This window comes from Anser brachyrhynchus (assembly GCF_964034855.1).
Source record: "Anser brachyrhynchus genome assembly, chromosome: 1".
Classification (NCBI taxonomy): domain Eukaryota; kingdom Metazoa; phylum Chordata; class Aves; order Anseriformes; family Anatidae; genus Anser; species Anser brachyrhynchus.
The window spans coordinates 117583306-117593821 of NC_137694.1; positions in this window are offsets into that span (position 1 = coordinate 117583306).

Below are 10516 nucleotides of genomic sequence, written 5' to 3' on the forward strand. Positions count from 1 at the left end.
GAAAGAGGATTCATTATTGCTTTGTGAAATTTTAGTGCTTACTGCTACTGTAACACTTACCATATGCAACCTTAAAACTTCTTAAATGTGTTATTTTAAATGTATACAGTATGAATAGGATGCACTATATAGATAATGCAATATGCATAAAGAATATCAAACATGAATGATACACAGTGATAACATATCATTTTCCTAACACATTCCTATATATTCATGCCAGCCTTTCTGACAGGTCTGCAAATGGAAGGGCCATGCATACTAAATACTGGAAATTTTCTAATTAATGCCGGCGGAAGATGTGAAACCAGGTTAATTGTTCTAAATGCAGCAGAAAATTAACTATAGTATATTGTGAGAATGAACAAAAAAATGCAAGCAAATTTTTGAAAAACAAACCTCCCCAGGCCTCAAGAAATGATAGGACAGATCCAGGAGAAGAAGGAGTCACACAGCTGAAATGGGGCCGCCATGACCCTGGCCAAGGGCTGCCTTGCTTGCTAGAAGGCTGCTGACAATGTCAGAACTACTATACAGAGCTGCAACTGTCTTGTGGGGCACCCAGCAGCTGCAGTAGTTTTTAGCTTTTTCTGGTTAGCCATGTTGTTTTCCTTCATGTCTCAAGTCCTAGAGGCAAGAGACTATATCAGTACCTCAACTTACTTGTTTTTTTTCAAATAATTTCTAGCCTCCAAGTTTGCAGAGAAGTGCCTAACAAATGTGCTGTGAATAATTCAGAAGCTAGAAGGCAAATGCAAACAATTTTTAACTTATTTTTCCAAGTCTTACACATTACTCTTCTATGCCTATTTTAGCCTGACTCATCTTGACTAAAAGCTTGGCAATAGCAAAGGTTGCCAGTGACTCTAAACAACACCCAAGTGAGAAACTGGTAGGCTGGCAGAGGTAATGAGGTTTGATGATAAAAAATAAATCTCTCAGTTTACCAGCAAAGTCATGTATCTAGTAGCCCCACCACTTGAACCCCAGGCATGCTGGATGGCATGGCATGAAGTGGAGGAGCACAGAGTAAGGAGGAGAACCTGCTGGAGAGAGCCCATGCACTGAGCATCACGCTGCCATGACAACTCACCCGCTGCAGCCCCAGGGAGCATGCTACTGAAACCTGCAGTTCAGCACACAAGAAATGATTGAAGCTATAATTTATTCTTCACTCTGGCCTCTTTAGCAAAGCTGCTAAGCGCCTAGCCAATTGTTTGCAGGATCAGAAGCAAAAGTGAAATTAAATTTTTCAGTGGCCTAAAACTACACTATAGGGAGAAATTTTTAAAGGGGAAAAAAATTATTTTATCTCTTGGTTATCAGAGCCTATTCTAAAGCATTCCTCTTAAGGTGCCATTCGTAATATTTGACTAACTAGCCATCTGTGACACAAATGTGTTTTCAGGTTGTGCACCTTATTTTAGGGGCTCGTCATGCATCTGTTACAGCATAAAAATGGTAGAACATTAATGCTGGCAGTCCTCTGAGCACAAAGGAGACCTTTTGTTTGCTAGCAGCTGATGAAGTTGCCTACAGGTGAGATAAGCAGTATGAGAAGCCATCTGTATACTAACTACCTATTTGAATTAAAACATGCACATCGATAACTTCTCGGACAAAAAGAAATGTACGTTTAATGTCTGCCTATCATCTTTCCAGTACACCCCCAGAAATCAGCTTACCTGCCATAACATTTTATCTGCCCAAGTAGTGAGTCAAGGCAAGCCTCAACATTCCCCAAATCCAGGGTTACGCAGTGGCTCCCTCCCAGAATCAGAGGAACTGTGATGCTACAGTGAAAGTAAGTCAGTACACAGTGACCCCAAAAAGCTGAAAAACATTGGAGTTAGTGGTAATTACCATGGCCTTTAAAGATGGCTAGAAACATACACCCAGCAACAGGGATAAGGACAGGACTATTAGTAGCCTGGACTTAGACTAGTCTGAGTCAGTCATGAAAATCCACTCTCAGAAAAATCATCGATTGCAGAAGACTTTAGGTAATTCACAGGATCACAGGAGGGGTGAGGTGGGAAGGGACCTCTGGAGCCCATCTGCTCCAACCCCTGCTCAACAGGGCCACCCAGAGCAGGCTGCCCAGGGCCATGCCCAGGAGGCTTTTGAAGATCTCCAAGGAGGAGACTCCACAGCAATCTGGGCAGCCTGTGTCAGTACACAGTTTCCCACACAGTGTTTCCTGGTATTCAGAGTTCCTCTGTGTTCCAGTTTGTGCCCAGTGCCTCTTGTCCTTGTGCTGGGCACAACTGAAAAGAGCCTGGCTCTGTCCTCTCTGCATCCTCCCTTCAGGTATTTGTGGGCATTGATGAGCTCCTTTCCTGAGCCTCCTCTTCTGCAGGCTGAACTTTCCCAGCTCTCTCAGCCTTTCCTCACAGGAGAGGTGCTCCAGTGCCTTGATTATTTTCCTTTTCCTGTTCATTTTAAAGCCCTAGAGCTTCACAGATAAGAGGCTGTATATCTTCAGAATTAAAGTTTGGTACAGAAGATCCTTTATGCTGAACAGGTAAGCCCAGAAGATTCACATGCTTGAAAGGTCTGCAGCAGTGAATGGTCTGAGCCTCAGATGCTTGCTCCACTGTGGCTGATGAGAAGTGATCATACCTGGCCAACGGAACCTCTCTTGTACCACAGACTTGTATGATTTTGAAGGAAGTCCCTCATGCCAGGCTGTAAGACTGCTGTTTCTGTAACTACACTGGTGAGGAGGCACTGAAAATTGGCTTGTGACTGTGACCAAAACCACCAAGGTTGTCACAATTAAACTGGCATGGTGTGGGTTTTTTGGAAATATAAAAATATAGGCTTCAGAAAGGAAGGAAAGGTGGGGGTGAGGGTACACTATAGGAGGAGATGTGTAGTTCTGATGGCAAAATCTATCTCCATAGCAGCCCTGTGTTGGTAGGAAATGGCTGCACATGCTTCTAAGCATAATTTCAGTATTATGAATATAAAAAGGAAGTGCAATGGTGGCTCTTTCTGTACAGTCCAGTGAAGCTCAATTGGTGTTCCACACATTTCCAAAGCAAAAATAAAGTTTCTTTCCTGCTTCATGTGCAGGCCCAGTGGCTGCACTGGCCTGTGACCCACTACTCAGTTGTGAATTGAGGGAATCTTCAGCAGGGCTCCGTACCTGGAGCGTCACTAGCAAATGCCCAGGACTGGTGCACTTGCTCTTTCATGGCTCTTTTGTGAGCCAATATGAACCCTGAGGACTGTTAAACATTTTTTTTAAGGATGGTAAGAGAAGAGATCTGAAGGACTCGCTCCTGGCATTGACCAGGACTTTTTCACCCAGTGTCTCATTTTGCCTGAGCTGAATGAGCACTTGCTTACCCCACTGTGTTCTGGCAGGGAGGGCAGTGATGGGGCAACACGTCCTGCTCAGGCAAGGGTAGGAGGTCGCACACATATGCAGGCAGACTTACAGTACTGCACCAGTAATCGGACAGAAATTAAACGGTCTCAAGAAACCTAACCCTATGGCAAAAACTTCTTTAAAGACAAATAAAGACTTAAAGTGTGTGGAAGAGTGTGATCAATTAGCATTTTTTTGCCTTGTGGATTTGTTTTAGTTTTGCATTTGTAATTACTTAAATCAGTGTTCTTCTCAACAGACATAATTCACAGGCCTTTAATGCCATGCCTTTCAAAACAAACATGAGTCACAGCCCCTAGGTAAACTTCCTGGGCTGGCAGTGAATATCATTATTGTGTGACAGAGTGCAGCAAGCTGTTTGCCAGATTACTCAAGCCCCTAAAGCTAGCAAAATGCATTGCCATTTATTTATTATGCTCATGATAATTACAATTATCATCACTGCAGTGCCAATCTGTTTGCTGCAGAATGAAGGCCTCTTCATGATGTCTCCAAGGATTTGATGTTAGGCCTGAGTAGTTAGCCAAATTATGGGGCCTTGCAGGACTTTTTTTTTTCTTTTTTTTTCTGTAGGAATGAGAATTGACTAAGAGCAGCACACTCCTGTTCATTCAAGCAATGCACAAAATGCCAGGAACCCCCTGCCACAAACCTCTCGTTCTGCACAAAGCACTACCTCAGTCTTTGTTTTAGGAGCCAACCATCTTCCAAGACACTATCCAAGCACAGCTCCCAGCTCAATGGCAAGTGCACTGAACTTAAAAATTGATACATATTTCCATTTCCTCACAACTGTGTCTTTCCATATATATAAGAATCCGTAGAAATTACGTAATGTCTGAGTATATGTACAAAGTAAACACGAATCTGTCTCTGCCTTTATTTCAAGCCAGTTTCTCAGTGCGTCTTGGCACTATGAAGGAGGAGTCAGAACATACTGAGACATTAGGCCAGGGAGAGCAGCAAAACCCAGATTGTGAGCAGAGGGGGTGGGAACACGGAGTGTAGGCAGGTGAGAAATGTGAGATCATTTATCCAACCCTGCAGCAGTCTAAAAGAATACTTAGCCTCATATGGTGCTTTAAATCTTCAAAATCCTCAACGAACATTAGTCAAACTAATGAAATTAGTCATCTGAGGTCATATTCTTCTTTCTATTCTCATTTTAAAGGAATTTTTCCTAGATGATTGTGATGAGTCACATTAATTCCAAACTATACAAATGAGTTCTCTTAACTTACCTTGGATTTCCCTTCAAAACTCTTCTGGCAAACTATCTCTAGGTTATCTAAGCATTGGTTCCTTGAAGGCTCTTGACATGATCAAACAGTATGTTTCCTGGTAACACATGTTACAATGTTAGGTGACATTTGTCGAACAAGATAAGACTGCATCCTTGGGACCTACTCTAGCTAACTGGGTTTAGAGTGTTGTCGTGTTAATGTACCTTCACTTTACTGGTGCTCAAATATGCTCAGTACAAGTGCATTAATCTTTGTCTTTCATTTTCATATACAAGGAGATACTGAATTAAAATAAGCTTCTCTGCTCATCTCAGTGGGATATGCAGATGATTGTCATTACAGTAAAATTATTGCAGATTACCACATTGAACCTTGGCAGTTCAAATATGGATCTAAAGCTGAACTACAAACTGAAGTCAGCTCTTGGATTGTATTATTGTATTAGTGTTAGTCATTTGTTGTTAGTCATTCGCGTTGTCTTAATTAGGAACCACTGGACAGTAAGATATGTGGTATAAATGGCACATCTGGTCTCTCTTTGGATGCAGAGCACTAGCAAAGGTCTATCTCTGCAGAAGAGTAGACTAAACCACAGGTTACCCTACCTCAAAACTTATCAAAGAACTTTTTCAAAGGCATTTGTTATTGTTCTGCAGTGAGAGGGAAAATGAGGGGAGAAAAGCAAGTCTTTAACATTCACCTAGTCAAATTTCCCAAAATAATGAATGCTAAAAGTTCTCAGAAACTGACACTTATTGCATGGCAGTAATTTTGGCAAAATATCAAGAGCTGAAACTGTTTATCTTTCATTTTGCTACTGTGCATAATAGACCAATTTAGATATATCATGAGCTGCTCACCGATGTCAAACATAAGATGGAGGAACAGAGTAGATGGAAATTTAATCATATTGCCAAGGACAAATATAAAAGAATAGCATAAGCACATAAGGAGACAGCAATGAGCAGGAGACACAGAGGGTAACAAGAATCATTCCATAAATACATTAATAGTAAGAGAGAGGCTAAAAAAAAAAAAAAAAAAGCTTTGTTCACTATAAACATGGAAAGTGTTACTCTGCTATTTAACAGGAAGGTAAAGTGACTGACAGATGATGCTGAAAAGACCACAGTGGTTACTGCTCTTTTTGCATTGAGTCTTCCCTACAAACATGTACCCTGTAAAGTATCCTGTTACTGTTATTAACAAAAGGACATAATAAAAGAGAGAGCAGAGAGAACAAAGCATCCTTCCCTTATGAAAGAAAGATAGTAATTGTCTTGGCCTGAGGAGCTTTATCCTAGGGTTTCTACAGAACTCTCACAAGCAATCTCAGAAGCCTTAGCAATCATCTTTGAGGACAAGGGAAGACAGGTGAGGTGGTAGTAGAAGGCTGTAATGGGGCATAACTGTGCACATCATTAAAAAGGAAAAACAGAAAAAACAGGGAAGTGCAGACTGGTCTTTGTAAATACAAGCTCTGTAAATAGTCTGGGATAAAAGAACATATTTGTAAGCTTCCAAAAGCTTTTCATTTCAAACCAATACAATTTCTATCTATAAAAGGGTAAGGGGTCTTATGAATATAGGATAGGCAGAAGATGTCCTCTGCTGTAACTTTAATAAGATTTTTGATATGGTCTGACATACCATTTACATAACCAATCTGTAAAACCTAGTCTAGAAAGAACCGTCCACATATGCTTACCCTAGATTCAGTCCTGTTCAGTGCTTTCATTAATAACTATGACTACGGAATAAGGCTAGAGGATCCACAGAGGAATAGAACGCAAAATTATGTTTACAAACTAACAAAATGAGAAAAAAGAATAAAGTTCAACAGGTACAACAACAATATTCTACACCCAACAGACTGTACAAATACAGAATGGGGAGAAACAGGTTAGGTAACAGCTCTGCAAGAAAGGATGCAGGTGTTACAGTCAATGACAAGCTGAGCATGAGTCAGCAGCGTCACATTGTTGTGAAAATAGCAAGTGTCACACTGAGATACAGAAACAGAAGTAAGGGTTTTGAGACATGAATCGATCCCTCTGTTCTGCTCAGTACTGGCAAAAACACAGCCAGCATGCTGCTTCTAGGCTGGGGCACTGCTCTCCAGGGAGGTGTGGACTGGAGAAGAATCCAAAGGGGAAGAAACTCTCAGAGAAGTAGGATGTTCAGCTTAAAGGGAAGAGTAAAGAAATACAGGTTAATTATCTTCAAATAAATAGAAGGCTGTCACAGAGAGGAAGGGAATAATCTGTTCTTCATGGAAATAGTAGATAGGAGAGAAGGTTAAGTTGCAGCAGGAAAGAGGAGGATTAAACAGTAGGGAAACATATTTTGCTGAAAAGCCTAGCAAAGCGGAGATGTAGATTTCCTGGTGAGGCTGCCTCTCCATCACTAGAGATCTAGTAATATGTTAGAAAAACATCTGTCAGAAATCACATAGGTCTACCTGATCTTCTTTAGAGGAATGGACTTGATTACCTTCGGATGTTCCTTCCAGCTCTATGGCTACCCTTCAGCTGACACCTATGTCATTTTTTGATGATCACAGCAAATGAACCTTAATCTTAACGAGTGCTTTTGCTCCTACAGTCACACTGGCTAGTGTACATTACTTCCCACCTCACTATCAATGTGTATTGTGAATAAAAAGATATTCTGTAACTTGTTACAGTTCTCTCTTCTAAGTAAGCAACAAAGTTATTTTTAATTATAAGCCTTTTTATACCACTTCGTCCATTTTGGGCAAAATTATACCTTGTGCTTAAGTAGTTATTTCAGAAAATGTACACATACTCCTTTCTTAAACAATAAATATTTATTCTGTTTAAAATGCATTCAAAAAAAAGTAATATTTTACTAGTACTTTCAGTCCTTTTAAGGAACATCACAAAGATCAAAATGTAATACTCTATAATTTTAATAGGAAAAAGACACAACCAAACAAATCCAGTATCATTTCATTCCAAACAAGGATTTATCTGTAAGCAACCTAAATAAACTGAACTAGAAAACCAAGTTACTTTACATCATGTGCAAGTTCTCTCACAATGCTGACTCTCCTGTTCCTGTGGAAAAGCTATGAATTGAACTCTGCTCCAGCAAACATTTATAATACAACTGCTATAATCAATACTTTCTTAGTGCCTTCCCTCAGGGACGCTCAAATAACTGATCAAAAACTGATGCTGTTCTCGTTTTACCAAAGGAAAAATAGCAGCACCCATGACTTCGTCAAAGGTTGGAAGTGACTTCTCAAGGTCAAACAGGAAATCACTGCCAAAGTTGGGAAATTTGCCATTTGGCCCCTACACATCTTTATGGGTCTGGCTCTAACACTGCAGTTGTGAGAAGAATAAATATACCAGATTTTTTTCTACATAACGTAGATGCCAAATGTCCAGTTATAGGCTGAGTACCCTTTTGTGCTTAACTATAGAAACATAATGAGCACTCCTATCTTTGTTTGTTTGTTTTCAGAAAACACTGTACTGTGTTAACCATTGATGTTTTATTGTCATTGATTTAGTAGCTGCCAGAGAGCTGCAGCAGGAGATAAATTGCTGTTATTTTAGCCTACAAAAGGTCTTATGCCTCTGTCAGCAAACACTTTGGTTCCTTCAAATAAATAAGTAATCTGAAAGAAATACACAAGCTGGAGAAATCTTTTAGAAAAAGAAAGAAAAAAATATTGCTACATTGGATATTTATTGGCATATGCTCCCATCACAGAATCATTAGGGTTGGAAAAGACCTCCAAGATCATGTGGTCCAACCATCACCCTACCACCAATATCACCCACCAAACCATGTCCCTAAGCACCAGGTCCAACCTTTCCTTGAACACCCCCAGGGACGGTGACTCCACCACCTCCCTGGGCAGCCCATTCCAAGGCCCGCACTCTTTCCGAGAAGACATGTCTCCTAATTTCTAACCTAAACCTCCCCTGGCACAACTTGAGGCTATTCCCTCTAGTCAATCTCACTTCAGTGCCAGGTAAAACTATGGAGAAAATTATTCTAGGAGTTACTGAAAAACACCTGAAGGACAATGCCATCATCAGTCATAAACAACACAGATTCAGGAGGGGAAAGTCCTGCTTAATGAACTTAATTTCCTTTTACAACAAGGTTACCCATCTAGTTGACCAAGAGTTGATGGAATTTGCTCATGTCCAAGAGCTTCAAGGACCTTCACACAAACTTAGAGGAAGGGATGGGACAATGGGAACCCAACAGGGAGCTGCAGATACAAGGTGTTACAGCAAGGGCTGTTACTGGGCATCAGTAATTGACTGCAATGTGCAACAGTTTTGACACAGGAGTTGCAGTTGCCCAAGGACTGACTTCAAGCATGAGCCAAGTAGAAATTCAGATGCCTGGGTGACATCAGAATGAGGTGTGTTGTCAGTCCCTGGAATGCATGGTCACAGCTACTGTTTGCATATGGACAGACACCTGAATGATGCCCCACTGGGAATGCTTGTACTGGCATGACTGGCAGGGTTTGGGTAGCGGGGGACTGCAGGGTGGCCTGTGTGGGAGGAGGCCATGAACTGCCCAGGGCTAATCACAGCCAGGTCCAGACAGCTCTGAAACAGATGAAAGCACCCTATACCCCAAAATTTTAACCAGTCAGAGAAGCGGATGGCACATGTGCTTAGACATAAGAAATGGTGGCAAGTGGCAGGAGATACAAGAGGACACACCAAAGGAGACCTGTGAAAAGAAAAGTAAAAAGACGGATTTGGAGAAATGGCAGAGGCGGGGTACATGGAAGAGGTTGCTGGGGACACAGCTGGGGAAACACTGATAGAAGGATGCACTACATGTCAGAGGAAGTTTATCCCTGAGGGATGCCAGCACATGGGTAACCCAAACTGGGGCAGGGACACCCTGGAGAGACTGTGTCTATGGGTGAGCCGTGCTGGGACAGAGACATCCCAAAGGAACTATGGCTGTGGGAGACCCGTCACAAAGCAGGGACACCTCTGAAGCAAAAATCATGCCAGAGCATCCCTGAAAGAAATGCAGCTCATGGAAGATCCCTCCCTAGAACAGAAAGAAGCAGGCAGCAGTAGAGGAAAAGATCAGGAAGCAAAGATTAGAAGGGAAAAAGTAAAATAAAATAAAATCATAAAATAAAATAAAATAAAATAAAATAAAATAAAATAAAATAAATAAATAAAGTAAAATAAAATCATATAGTAAAGTAAAGTAAAGTAAAGTAAAGTAAAATAAAATAAAATAAAATAAAATAAAATAAATAAGAAGGAAGGAAGGAAGGAAGGAAGGAAGGAAGGAAGGAAGGAAGGAAGGAAGGAAGGAAGGAAGGAAGGAAGGAAGGAAGGAAGGAAGGAAGGAAGGAAGGAAGGAAGGAAGGAAGGAAGGAAGGAAGGAAGGAAGGAAAAAAAAAGAAAGAAAATTACACAGTGATCCCACCTCCTGCTGCCCATTGCCTCCCCAGTGGAGTTGGTAGGGACTTAATGTAACACACAGGAACAAGGGAAGTGGAGACAGAAGAGAGGAAGAGAGGTGCTGGAGTGATGATGATCCTGGGGAGAGGGAGGAAAGGTGTTTCTCTAAGTGTTTGTTTAATTGTTTTCCTGCTTTTTCTCAATGTCTGAATCAGTAATTAATGGCTTATGTTAAATGGTTGTGGTTTTGAGTTGTGCTCAAAACAACACGTACTTACATTCCTGTTCCTGTACCTTCAAAGAAGAAAACTTACCAGCACTGGGAATATCCACAGAGCATAACCATGCACAGAGTAGGAGAGTGTTATCAGTGCTTCATGAGGCATCAACTTTACACAGTTAGTATTTAGCCAAAAGCTAAGGACTTGGCCAACATACTTCAATTA